At 50.6% G+C, this 13,947-nt stretch overlaps 7 non-coding genes across 7 annotated transcripts; all 7 read right to left on the bottom strand.

Moving 5' to 3' along the window:
* Positions 1-199: 199 nt before the first annotated feature.
* LOC124592312 lies at positions 200-318 on the bottom strand. The gene has a single exon (XR_006977366.1). It is a non-coding gene; the product is annotated as a 5S ribosomal RNA (ribosomal RNA).
* A 982-nt stretch (positions 319-1,300) lies between these two features.
* On the bottom strand, positions 1,301-1,419 carry LOC124592313. The gene has a single exon (XR_006977367.1). It is a non-coding gene; the product is annotated as a 5S ribosomal RNA (ribosomal RNA).
* Positions 1,420-2,401: 982 nt separating this feature from the next.
* LOC124592314 lies at positions 2,402-2,520 on the bottom strand. The gene has a single exon (XR_006977368.1). It is a non-coding gene; the product is annotated as a 5S ribosomal RNA (ribosomal RNA).
* Positions 2,521-3,502: 982 nt separating this feature from the next.
* On the bottom strand, positions 3,503-3,621 carry LOC124592315. The gene has a single exon (XR_006977369.1). It is a non-coding gene; the product is annotated as a 5S ribosomal RNA (ribosomal RNA).
* A 982-nt stretch (positions 3,622-4,603) lies between these two features.
* LOC124592316 lies at positions 4,604-4,722 on the bottom strand. Its single transcript, XR_006977370.1, has one exon. It is a non-coding gene; the product is annotated as a 5S ribosomal RNA (ribosomal RNA).
* A 7,729-nt stretch (positions 4,723-12,451) lies between these two features.
* Positions 12,452-12,570, bottom strand: LOC124592318. Its single transcript, XR_006977372.1, has one exon. It is a non-coding gene; the product is annotated as a 5S ribosomal RNA (ribosomal RNA).
* A 982-nt stretch (positions 12,571-13,552) lies between these two features.
* Positions 13,553-13,671, bottom strand: LOC124592319. Its single transcript, XR_006977373.1, has one exon. It is a non-coding gene; the product is annotated as a 5S ribosomal RNA (ribosomal RNA).
* Positions 13,672-13,947: the final 276 nt, after the last annotated feature.

The raw sequence follows: 13,947 nt of genomic DNA on the forward strand, positions 1-13,947 counted from the left end.
GTAGCGACATAATAACAAAACAAAAAAAGGAAAGGAGCCAACAGCACCTTTTTTTTAAGTTTTTTAATTACTGCATTTTGTTACCATTACAGTAGTTTAAAAGGGTTAAGGAAGCATCTTTGTCACAACAGAAAGGTAGTTTGAAAATTGGGCTGGCAGGGGTAGCGACATAATAACAAAACAAAAAAGAAAGGAAAGGAGCCAACAGCACCCGGGTTTCCCAGGCGGTCACCCATCCAAGTACTAACCGGGCCCAATGATGCTTAACTTCGGTGATCGGACGAGAACCGGTGTATTCATCATGGTATGGCCGTTGGCACTCGTGCAAGGTAGGAGCACGGCAGAATTCGCGTTCGGCTTCTCTCCCAACACGCAAAATGTTAGTTTTCCGCCGCATTTGACGAAAGCACTTCCTTCTGCAACAGCCAGTTCCTCGAGGACGGCGCGGGGGGCGCGCCCGGCGTCCCAGCGAGCGACGGCCGAATTAGCGGGCGTACCGCCGCGTGTGTGAGACGCACTGTTGCTCGTTGCACCTCCTGTCATTCGCTGGGCGCGTGCAGCCTTCGACACTAGCGGAGGACGCATCTTGTCCGTGGTGTCCAGCGGAGGGCCTGTGCGGGGTGTGGCAGTGTCGTGCTGGAGGGCGCCACTGGTAGCGATGTGGGCTTCCTCGCCTCGCCTCACACCAGGTGTCTGCGTAGTTTGCACTGCATTCGCGCCATTCCTATCCCTGTCCCCGTCCCGACTTGTCCCGACTTTGCTCGACTGCCGCTCGCTGCCGCTCGGGTCGTGGTCCATATGACAGCGCAAGCACGACAAACGTCTGCGGGACGAGACGTGACGAGACGACTAAGGAATAAATTCGTGATTACAAATCAAATTTGGAACTTTACACAAAAATAGGCGGTGACGTATTTCAGAAATCAACTGCCGATTCGTACTGTTTTGTCGTTTTCAAAGTCTTCTTGGCAAACTTGGTTAGCACATTCTCCCTCAAACTGAGTTAATTACTGCATTTTCGCACCATTACAGTAGTTTAAAAGGCTTAAGGAAGCATCTTTGTCACAACAGAAAGGTAGTTTGAAAATTGGGCTGGCAGGGGTAGCGACATAATAACAAAACAAAAAAAGGAAAGGAGCCAACAGCACCTTTTTTTTAAGTTTTTTAATTACTGCATTTTGTTACCATTACAGTAGTTTAAAAGGGTTAAGGAAGCATCTTTGTCACAACAGAAAGGTAGTTTGAAAATTGGGCTGGCAGGGGTAGCGACATAATAACAAAACAAAAAAGAAAGGAAAGGAGCCAACAGCACCCGGGTTTCCCAGGCGGTCACCCATCCAAGTACTAACCGGGCCCAATGATGCTTAACTTCGGTGATCGGACGAGAACCGGTGTATTCATCATGGTATGGCCGTTGGCACTCGTGCAAGGTAGGAGCACGGCAGAATTCGCGTTCGGCTTCTCTCCCAACACGCAAAATGTTAGTTTTCCGCCGCATTTGACGAAAGCACTTCCTTCTGCAACAGCCAGTTCCTCGAGGACGGCGCGGGGGGCGCGCCCGGCGTCCCAGCGAGCGACGGCCGAATTAGCGGGCGTACCGCCGCGTGTGTGAGACGCACTGTTGCTCGTTGCACCTCCTGTCATTCGCTGGGCGCGTGCAGCCTTCGACACTAGCGGAGGACGCATCTTGTCCGTGGTGTCCAGCGGAGGGCCTGTGCGGGGTGTGGCAGTGTCGTGCTGGAGGGCGCCACTGGTAGCGATGTGGGCTTCCTCGCCTCGCCTCACACCAGGTGTCTGCGTAGTTTGCACTGCATTCGCGCCATTCCTATCCCTGTCCCCGTCCCGACTTGTCCCGACTTTGCTCGACTGCCGCTCGCTGCCGCTCGGGTCGTGGTCCATATGACAGCGCAAGCACGACAAACGTCTGCGGGACGAGACGTGACGAGACGACTAAGGAATAAATTCGTGATTACAAATCAAATTTGGAACTTTACACAAAAATAGGCGGTGACGTATTTCAGAAATCAACTGCCGATTCGTACTGTTTTGTCGTTTTCAAAGTCTTCTTGGCAAACTTGGTTAGCACATTCTCCCTCAAACTGAGTTAATTACTGCATTTTCGCACCATTACAGTAGTTTAAAAGGCTTAAGGAAGCATCTTTGTCACAACAGAAAGGTAGTTTGAAAATTGGGCTGGCAGGGGTAGCGACATAATAACAAAACAAAAAAAGGAAAGGAGCCAACAGCACCTTTTTTTTAAGTTTTTTAATTACTGCATTTTGTTACCATTACAGTAGTTTAAAAGGGTTAAGGAAGCATCTTTGTCACAACAGAAAGGTAGTTTGAAAATTGGGCTGGCAGGGGTAGCGACATAATAACAAAACAAAAAAGAAAGGAAAGGAGCCAACAGCACCCGGGTTTCCCAGGCGGTCACCCATCCAAGTACTAACCGGGCCCAATGATGCTTAACTTCGGTGATCGGACGAGAACCGGTGTATTCATCATGGTATGGCCGTTGGCACTCGTGCAAGGTAGGAGCACGGCAGAATTCGCGTTCGGCTTCTCTCCCAACACGCAAAATGTTAGTTTTCCGCCGCATTTGACGAAAGCACTTCCTTCTGCAACAGCCAGTTCCTCGAGGACGGCGCGGGGGGCGCGCCCGGCGTCCCAGCGAGCGACGGCCGAATTAGCGGGCGTACCGCCGCGTGTGTGAGACGCACTGTTGCTCGTTGCACCTCCTGTCATTCGCTGGGCGCGTGCAGCCTTCGACACTAGCGGAGGACGCATCTTGTCCGTGGTGTCCAGCGGAGGGCCTGTGCGGGGTGTGGCAGTGTCGTGCTGGAGGGCGCCACTGGTAGCGATGTGGGCTTCCTCGCCTCGCCTCACACCAGGTGTCTGCGTAGTTTGCACTGCATTCGCGCCATTCCTATCCCTGTCCCCGTCCCGACTTGTCCCGACTTTGCTCGACTGCCGCTCGCTGCCGCTCGGGTCGTGGTCCATATGACAGCGCAAGCACGACAAACGTCTGCGGGACGAGACGTGACGAGACGACTAAGGAATAAATTCGTGATTACAAATCAAATTTGGAACTTTACACAAAAATAGGCGGTGACGTATTTCAGAAATCAACTGCCGATTCGTACTGTTTTGTCGTTTTCAAAGTCTTCTTGGCAAACTTGGTTAGCACATTCTCCCTCAAACTGAGTTAATTACTGCATTTTCGCACCATTACAGTAGTTTAAAAGGCTTAAGGAAGCATCTTTGTCACAACAGAAAGGTAGTTTGAAAATTGGGCTGGCAGGGGTAGCGACATAATAACAAAACAAAAAAAGGAAAGGAGCCAACAGCACCTTTTTTTTAAGTTTTTTAATTACTGCATTTTGTTACCATTACAGTAGTTTAAAAGGGTTAAGGAAGCATCTTTGTCACAACAGAAAGGTAGTTTGAAAATTGGGCTGGCAGGGGTAGCGACATAATAACAAAACAAAAAAGAAAGGAAAGGAGCCAACAGCACCCGGGTTTCCCAGGCGGTCACCCATCCAAGTACTAACCGGGCCCAATGATGCTTAACTTCGGTGATCGGACGAGAACCGGTGTATTCATCATGGTATGGCCGTTGGCACTCGTGCAAGGTAGGAGCACGGCAGAATTCGCGTTCGGCTTCTCTCCCAACACGCAAAATGTTAGTTTTCCGCCGCATTTGACGAAAGCACTTCCTTCTGCAACAGCCAGTTCCTCGAGGACGGCGCGGGGGGCGCGCCCGGCGTCCCAGCGAGCGACGGCCGAATTAGCGGGCGTACCGCCGCGTGTGTGAGACGCACTGTTGCTCGTTGCACCTCCTGTCATTCGCTGGGCGCGTGCAGCCTTCGACACTAGCGGAGGACGCATCTTGTCCGTGGTGTCCAGCGGAGGGCCTGTGCGGGGTGTGGCAGTGTCGTGCTGGAGGGCGCCACTGGTAGCGATGTGGGCTTCCTCGCCTCGCCTCACACCAGGTGTCTGCGTAGTTTGCACTGCATTCGCGCCATTCCTATCCCTGTCCCCGTCCCGACTTGTCCCGACTTTGCTCGACTGCCGCTCGCTGCCGCTCGGGTCGTGGTCCATATGACAGCGCAAGCACGACAAACGTCTGCGGGACGAGACGTGACGAGACGACTAAGGAATAAATTCGTGATTACAAATCAAATTTGGAACTTTACACAAAAATAGGCGGTGACGTATTTCAGAAATCAACTGCCGATTCGTACTGTTTTGTCGTTTTCAAAGTCTTCTTGGCAAACTTGGTTAGCACATTCTCCCTCAAACTGAGTTAATTACTGCATTTTCGCACCATTACAGTAGTTTAAAAGGCTTAAGGAAGCATCTTTGTCACAACAGAAAGGTAGTTTGAAAATTGGGCTGGCAGGGGTAGCGACATAATAACAAAACAAAAAAAGGAAAGGAGCCAACAGCACCTTTTTTTTAAGTTTTTTAATTACTGCATTTTGTTACCATTACAGTAGTTTAAAAGGGTTAAGGAAGCATCTTTGTCACAACAGAAAGGTAGTTTGAAAATTGGGCTGGCAGGGGTAGCGACATAATAACAAAACAAAAAAGAAAGGAAAGGAGCCAACAGCACCCGGGTTTCCCAGGCGGTCACCCATCCAAGTACTAACCGGGCCCAATGATGCTTAACTTCGGTGATCGGACGAGAACCGGTGTATTCATCATGGTATGGCCGTTGGCACTCGTGCAAGGTAGGAGCACGGCAGAATTCGCGTTCGGCTTCTCTCCCAACACGCAAAATGTTAGTTTTCCGCCGCATTTGACGAAAGCACTTCCTTCTGCAACAGCCAGTTCCTCGAGGACGGCGCGGGGGGCGCGCCCGGCGTCCCAGCGAGCGACGGCCGAATTAGCGGGCGTACCGCCGCGTGTGTGAGACGCACTGTTGCTCGTTGCACCTCCTGTCATTCGCTGGGCGCGTGCAGCCTTCGACACTAGCGGAGGACGCATCTTGTCCGTGGTGTCCAGCGGAGGGCCTGTGCGGGGTGTGGCAGTGTCGTGCTGGAGGGCGCCACTGGTAGCGATGTGGGCTTCCTCGCCTCGCCTCACACCAGGTGTCTGCGTAGTTTGCACTGCATTCGCGCCATTCCTATCCCTGTCCCCGTCCCGACTTGTCCCGACTTTGCTCGACTGCCGCTCGCTGCCGCTCGGGTCGTGGTCCATATGACAGCGCAAGCACGACAAACGTCTGCGGGACGAGACGTGACGAGACGACTAAGGAATAAATTCGTGATTACAAATCAAATTTGGAACTTTACACAAAAATAGGCGGTGACGTATTTCAGAAATCAACTGCCGATTCGTACTGTTTTGTCGTTTTCAAAGTCTTCTTGGCAAACTTGGTTAGCACATTCTCCCTCAAACTGAGTTAATTACTGCATTTTCGCACCATTACAGTAGTTTAAAAGGCTTAAGGAAGCATCTTTGTCACAACAGAAAGGTAGTTTGAAAATTGGGCTGGCAGGGGTAGCGACATAATAACAAAACAAAAAAAGGAAAGGAGCCAACAGCACCTTTTTTTTAAGTTTTTTAATTACTGCATTTTGTTACCATTACAGTAGTTTAAAAGGGTTAAGGAAGCATCTTTGTCACAACAGAAAGGTAGTTTGAAAATTGGGCTGGCAGGGGTAGCGACATAATAACAAAACAAAAAAGAAAGGAAAGGAGCCAACAGCACCTTTTTTTTTTTTTTTTTTTATTTTTTTTACCATCTCCCCTTATAGCCCGGCCTTATCGCTCTCCACAAAACGCCTTCCATTGGCGAGCTTCATGAGCTATAAAGGTACTGTTGACTCAAAGTCCCACTACGGACTGACGAAAAAGAAAACGTATCCCCCGTTAGCATCCTTGAGAATGTCGACGTCCGTCGGGAAAAAGCGGCAGGTGCAAAGAAAAAGCCATAATCCATGAAATCTTCTAAATGGAGACAAGTATTCCACCAGAAAAAAAAAAAAAAAAAAAAAAAAAAAAAAAAAAAAAAAAAAAAAAAAAAACAAGATTCCAGTATACAAAAAAGATAAAATCCAAAACTAGAAAAAGAAACCACTTCCTCAGGTGTACTATTACTAGGAAAGTTCCAAACCAGTAAAGCAGAGGAGTAAAGTCCAACAAGTGTAGAAATGAAACTAAAAGAAGAAAATGAAAGTCACTGCGCGGTAATACAGGAAAGGACTAAAAATAGGACTGCCGCTACTTGGGAGACCGACATGTGAAAGTCAGTTCTGCAAAAAGAAATCGCCGATATCCACAGCATAAAAATAATCAGAAACAAGGAGAAGGTAAACCATACCGGAAATGAAAAGGAACACAAAGAATAAAAAATAGAGTACCTCTGATTACACGAATTTCTATAATTGTACGTTCCTGGAAAACACAACTCGAGCGGTCTAAGTAGAAGAGTATACCAAATCATCAAACCATGTTAAGTAGCCATCGACATCCGGGTAAATGCATGAGCAAGGGCAACCTGCAAAAAATTCGCGAAATTAGCACGATAGCCAGGCATGGCTGCAATTTGTTCATGCTGAGTCCATAAGTATGTAAGAAAGTCAAATTCGGTTGTCAATTTCAGGGAAAACATTGCAAAAACGGTGTGACCCAGGAGCCACACCGTGGCATTCTTCTTAGTATTCGGGTAGGCGGCGCACTGAGGGATTAAGACGTCTGTCGGCAAAACAGAGCGCGTATCCACCCGATTGATAAGGCGAACCATATCTCGGGCGGTATGCCAAACACTGCAAAAATGGCCACACACGAAACGGTGTTCAAGGGTATCCTCCACAGCACACAGGTCACAAGCTCCAGACGAGAGAAGATTAATGGAGTGGAGCTTCGCATGCGTAGGGAAGGTACGATGCACAACCTTGTACCACACTGCGTGTACAGAGGGAGGAAGAACATTGCTGGCAAGATTTTTCCATACCGTGACCCAGTTATACCACGGTAGCCGATACTCCCACTTACAACGCGCAGTAGACCCACGGAGAGCGGAAACGACATCGCTGACACGAAGGCTGGGGACGTCACAGAGCTCCAAGTAGCTGTTTTCCATATAGTAGCGACGCACATAATTAAGAAAAAAGGGAATGTGCGAGACATTCACCGGCGCCGCCGCAGATGGAGGACGATACAGATTGAAGACCGCCGCAGTGGGACCGTTCGGCGCCCTCTCCATCACAACAGTGGTCCGTTTCCAAAACAGAGCAGAGCACTTCGCGCGAAGATCTACTAAACCCAAACCACCATCTGTCGGGCTGAGAGTACAAGTGTCATACGAGACCTTAAAAATGTCACCTCGCCATAAAAACCAATACACCGCTTGCTTGAGGGCACGTTCCAATTGCCGAGGCAGTGGAAGGACCTGTGCGAGATACCACGCCCTGGCCAGAATGTTATTATTGATCAAGGCCACCTTATCACGAAGCGCCAACGTGCGAGCCGCATAGATCTTGGCAACGGCACGCACCTTGTGCAGCGTGGACCGCCAATTAAGCGCCTCCATCCGTTGTGGGTGAGAAGAAAAAAGCACGCCTAGGACTTTTTGTTGTTCGCGGACGCAGAACCAGTTTCGCTGTAAAGACCGTGCGCGGGGTGTAAGAGGCAAACAAACAGTCTTAGCAGGGTTGACAATGGCACCTGTGGCTTTTTCAAAGCGTTGCAGTGCGCCATATAAATTATCAACGTCATCGGAATGGCCAAGAAAAACACCAAGGTCGTCGGCGTATGCCTTACAAATGAGGCGGTCCGCCCCGACCTGAATGCCGCGGCATTCGCGGCCGATAATCCGCAGCAACGGATCTAAGGCTACGGAAAAAAGGGCCATCGAAAGGGGACACCCCTGCCGCACCGAGCGCGCAACACGGAAAGCCGGCGTCAAGCGGCCGTTGACACTAACTCGTGACGTCGCATTCTGTAAAAGATGCTTTACCACAGTCGTAAACTTAAGGCCGAATCCCATCCGCACAAGAACCTGGCGGAGGTATACATGGCTAACGCGGTCGAAAGCATTTTTGAAGTCAATCAATAAGATGGCAGCTGTCGGCACTCTCGCACGTTTAACAAAGCCGATACAGTCGCGATATGCGAGAACCGCGTCAAAAATGTTTCGACCCGGCACCGCACATGATTGACTGTCACTGAGAACCGACGGTAAAACAACTTTAAGGCGCTGAGCCACACAGCGCGTCACAATCTTAAAGTCGGCGTTAAGTAAGGTGATCGGCCGAACAGCGTCAATACAGGGCGTCGCAGTCGATTTAGGTACTAAGGTCACTACCCCCTCCTCAAACGCAGCAGGGATAACAGCACCATCCCGTATTTCATTTAAAAGAGCCACAAAAACATCTCGAAAAAGATCATAAAACTTCAAATAAAATTCAGAAGGAATGCCGTCGGGACCAGGCGATTTACACTTAGGGCTTCGTCGGATAGCGTCGTACAGGTCGTCAGGTACATAAGCAGCATTTAAATGCGTCCTATCCGCACGAGTTAAAACATGAGGTATAACTTGTAAAAAATCCCGCAACGCATCACAGTCATCGTCCAGCGCACGGAAGAGGGAACTAAAATGATTAAAAATATCCCGCTCAATGTCGGACTGGACAGTAGTCCGTCCACCATCGCACTTTTTCCAAGTACTGATTTGCAGACGGGCACGCCTCCGTCGTTCCCTGGTCAGATGGTAAAGCGACAAAGGTTCGCCATCCACAACCCCCGCAGGCTGGCTGCGCACGACGACACCATCACTAACAGCGCGCAAATCAGCGAGAAGCTTAAGCTGGAATTGCTTAAAAGCGGGCAGCAAGGCAGGCTGTGACGTCACGCGCAGCGCGAGGTCTTGTAAACACGCCTGATGGAAGCGGGCCGTGGCGCGACGCCAACGAGCCGCCTCGCGGCTAAAATCAATTAAAAACTGCCTTATCACTGGCTTGGCCTCCCCGACCCACCACTCCAGCACACTACAGTCACCTCGCCGAGTCCCGAGTAATTTATGCCACAGATTGGTAAAACACCGCACAAAATGGTCGTCGGTCAATAAAGCACAATTAAATTTCCACAGATTCTGTCGTCTGGAAACACAAAAGCGAGGCAATAAAAGCTGACAGAGGTAACCGGAATGATCAGAAAACAGCACGGGAAACATTTCCGTGCGGCAAATACGGGCAGAAAGCGAGGCAGAAGTGTAAATTCTGTCCAGGCGGCTGTGCCCCGTGGAATAAAAATGGGTATAGTGGGTAACATCAGGGTTTAAAACACGCCACGTATCAACGAGCTGAAAACTGCGAATCAAGTCGCCGAGCTCGCGACAAAGGTTAGGACGAGGCACCTGATCGACAACATCTAAAACGCAATTAAAATCGCCGCCGACAACTAAAGCATCCACATTCCGGTGTAGCAGTGCACACAATTCCTGCCCATAAAACACAGCCCTCGCCGGCTTATCGTTCCCAGACGGGGCATAAACGTTAACAAAGACAACGCCCAGTATAGTGCAACTAACAGCACGACCATTTGGTAAAATAGCAACGTCGGAAATAGCAAGGTCAGAACGGACTAAAATGGCAGTTCCGACATTGGAATCCGGTAAAACATTGTCAACAACAATAAAGTTACTAAAATCGTGTAAAAAGACAAGGGCATCGCGCGTCACCTCTTGTAAAAAGACAACATGGCAGTGGTGATCACGTAAAAAGGCCTTAAAAGCCAGTAACTTGCACGGGTGGCTCAACTTGTTAAGATTAATGGTGACTACATTCCACTGGCTAAAATCGTAAGTCATAGACTCACACAGTTAAAAGACACACACAAAAGTAAAAACACACAGAAAACACGGAATGTGCAGGTGCACGACGGAGGAGGGGGCACACAGGACACACACTATGTCTCCTCACCCTCCACAACATCCTTCGCCCACTCCAAAGGCTCGAAGGGGGAGAGGGGTGGCAGGGTGGCAGTAGCTGGCACGGCAGAAGCGACCGATACAGGATCCCTGACGGGCATCTGCACGTCGGAGGGAGGCACCGACACGCGGTCGTGGATAGAAGGGCCAGCGCGACGTCGGTGGACGTCCTCAGCCTTCCGTTTCGTCGACAGAGGTGCCGTAGTCACAGCCGAGACAGTGTCAGGCGCTAAAACAGGCACGTCTACAGAGGCTGGTTGACTTAACACAGTCCGCAGATGGCGAACAGCAACGTCACGTTGCTGCGCCGCACCGCTCAGATCAGCTGACTGCGCGAGGCGAGAAGAGGCCCGCGGCGACTGTTGTTGTTGCTGTTTGCGCGGCGGCTGACGCCCGGAGCCGGAAGCCTGAGGCGGCCGTAGCTCCACGTCGAGGTCACGCCGCGCGGCACGGCGTTGCGACGCCCAAGAAGAGGCGGGGGAGCGCCCCACCGGGGACGGACTACGGTCACGCCGCGTGTAACCCCCGTCGTAAGAAGGGGAGCTACTGACACTGCGGAAGCGTTGCCTACTGGAACTCCGAGAACGAGCCTCATCCCGTTGCGGTTTTGGTTCCACAAAAACATGGCGTGATTCCGCAGCAGGATTAGGCTCAGAAACATCAGAGGGTACAACGACGGGTGCAGGCACAGAAGGAGAGGGTGCCAACTGCGACACAACAGGTACAACAGGGTCCGAATTAGGGCACGGAACAACATCGGTTACCGATGGCGGCACGGAGTCAGAGACAGCCTCCGACACAACAGCACCCACAACCGGTTGAAGAGCAGCAGGCACGTTTTCCGAAGCCGCGGACAAAGATTCCTGGCCGGTAGTCGCAAGAACAGAGACAGTAGCATCAGCAGACACATCCATCGCTTCCGCGGCGGCAGCAAGATTAACATCTGCCGCACGCCGCGCGGGCGCGGGGGGGGCGGAACCCAAGACCGTAGCGGCGACGGAAGCAAAACTAGCTCCTTGCAAATTGCCCTCAAGTGGTAGCTGAACAGGCCGTTTGCGCTTCGGACAATCCTGCCGATAATGTCCGACACCGTTACAAAATGAGCAAGTCTGTGGCTGGCCACTGTACGTGACAAACGCACGGTGGCCATTCACTAAAATAAAAGACGGAATATGCTGCCTAACCACCATCTTAACACTGCGCACACCGTTCTCGACTTGAAATATGTACGCAGACGACCATTTCTCTTTCACTACAGATAAAACAGTGCCATATGGCCGCAAGTGACGAGAAATAGTGTCGTTGCGTATTTCAAACGGAAGGTTAAATATGCGTATTTGGCGAAGACCAAAACCAGCATGAGACACAGTGACATTACTAATATTTCCGTTAAGGTGTCGAAATCGACGAACACCGTCATTAACAGAGACAACAGCATCACACAGATCGGGAGATTTCAGTTTCAAGAACACAGAATTTAAAAACGTATCGAACTGAATACCGAGCACATCAGTAGTAGACAACATCAAGTCCTCAAGCAACCAACGATGGATCTCGAAAGCCGAAGGTTTCTCTACGGAACGATCAAACTCGCACTGAATATTATTCTGTCGCTCTTCACTTTCATCGTAAAGGATATCCATTACTTACAGTTCAGTAAAAAGAAAGAAAGCAACGAGGCAGAGGTAGCAGACGACACGCGAGGCGCCGCCGGCCCAGTCGCACGAGGTAAACACAGCGCGCCAGGCACCGAGGTGTTGCTGGGCGCGTGCAGACTTCGACACTAGCGGAGGACGCATCTTGTCCGTGGTGTCCAGCGGAGGGCCTGTGCGGGGTGTGGCAGTGTCGTGCTGGAGGGCGCCACTGGTAGCGATGTGGGCTTCCTCGCCTCGCCTCACACCAGGTGTCTGCGTAGTTTGCACTGCATTCGCGCCATTCCTATCCCTGTCCCCGTCCCGACTTGTCCCGACTTTGCTCGACTGCCGCTCGCTGCCGCTCGGGTCGTGGTCCATATGACAGCGCAAGCACGACAAACGTCTGCGGGACGAGACGTGACGAGACGACTAAGGAATAAATTCGTGATTACAAATCAAATTTGGAACTTTACACAAAAATAGGCGGTGACGTATTTCAGAAATCAACTGCCGATTCGTACTGTTTTGTCGTTTTCAAAGTCTTCTTGGCAAACTTGGTTAGCACATTCTCCCTCAAACTGAGTTAATTACTGCATTTTCGCACCATTACAGTAGTTTAAAAGGCTTAAGGAAGCATCTTTGTCACAACAGAAAGGTAGTTTGAAAATTGGGCTGGCAGGGGTAGCGACATAATAACAAAACAAAAAAAGGAAAGGAGCCAACAGCACCTTTTTTTTAAGTTTTTTAATTACTGCATTTTGTTACCATTACAGTAGTTTAAAAGGGTTAAGGAAGCATCTTTGTCACAACAGAAAGGTAGTTTGAAAATTGGGCTGGCAGGGGTAGCGACATAATAACAAAACAAAAAAGAAAGGAAAGGAGCCAACAGCACCCGGGTTTCCCAGGCGGTCACCCATCCAAGTACTAACCGGGCCCAATGATGCTTAACTTCGGTGATCGGACGAGAACCGGTGTATTCATCATGGTATGGCCGTTGGCACTCGTGCAAGGTAGGAGCACGGCAGAATTCGCGTTCGGCTTCTCTCCCAACACGCAAAATGTTAGTTTTCCGCCGCATTTGACGAAAGCACTTCCTTCTGCAACAGCCAGTTCCTCGAGGACGGCGCGGGGGGCGCGCCCGGCGTCCCAGCGAGCGACGGCCGAATTAGCGGGCGTACCGCCGCGTGTGTGAGACGCACTGTTGCTCGTTGCACCTCCTGTCATTCGCTGGGCGCGTGCAGCCTTCGACACTAGCGGAGGACGCATCTTGTCCGTGGTGTCCAGCGGAGGGCCTGTGCGGGGTGTGGCAGTGTCGTGCTGGAGGGCGCCACTGGTAGCGATGTGGGCTTCCTCGCCTCGCCTCACACCAGGTGTCTGCGTAGTTTGCACTGCATTCGCGCCATTCCTATCCCTGTCCCCGTCCCGACTTGTCCCGACTTTGCTCGACTGCCGCTCGCTGCCGCTCGGGTCGTGGTCCATATGACAGCGCAAGCACGACAAACGTCTGCGGGACGAGACGTGACGAGACGACTAAGGAATAAATTCGTGATTACAAATCAAATTTGGAACTTTACACAAAAATAGGCGGTGACGTATTTCAGAAATCAACTGCCGATTCGTACTGTTTTGTCGTTTTCAAAGTCTTCTTGGCAAACTTGGTTAGCACATTCTCCCTCAAACTGAGTTAATTACTGCATTTTCGCACCATTACAGTAGTTTAAAAGGCTTAAGGAAGCATCTTTGTCACAACAGAAAGGTAGTTTGAAAATTGGGCTGGCAGGGGTAGCGACATAATAACAAAACAAAAAAAGGAAAGGAGCCAACAGCACCTTTTTTTTAAGTTTTTTAATTACTGCATTTTGTTACCATTACAGTAGTTTAAAAGGGTTAAGGAAGCATCTTTGTCACAACAGAAAGGTAGTTTGAAAATTGGGCTGGCAGGGGTAGCGACATAATAACAAAACAAAAAAGAAAGGAAAGGAGCCAACAGCACCCGGGTTTCCCAGGCGGTCACCCATCCAAGTACTAACCGGGCCCAATGATGCTTAACTTCGGTGATCGGACGAGAACCGGTGTATTCATCATGGTATGGCCGTTGGCACTCGTGCAAGGTAGGAGCACGGCAGAATTCGCGTTCGGCTTCTCTCCCAACACGCAAAATGTTAGTTTTCCGCCGCATTTGACGAAAGCACTTCCTTCTGCAACAGCCAGTTCCTCGAGGACGGCGCGGGGGGCGCGCCCGGCGTCCCAGCGAGCGACGGCCGAATTAGCGGGCGTACCGCCGCGTGTGTGAGACGCACTGTTGCTCGTTGCACATCCTGTCATTCGCTGGGCGCGTGCAGCCTTCGACACTAGCGGAGGACGCATCTTGTCCGT

This window comes from Schistocerca americana, unplaced genomic scaffold (genome assembly GCF_021461395.2).
Source record: "Schistocerca americana isolate TAMUIC-IGC-003095 unplaced genomic scaffold, iqSchAmer2.1 HiC_scaffold_913, whole genome shotgun sequence".
NCBI lineage: Eukaryota > Metazoa > Arthropoda > Insecta > Orthoptera > Acrididae > Schistocerca > Schistocerca americana.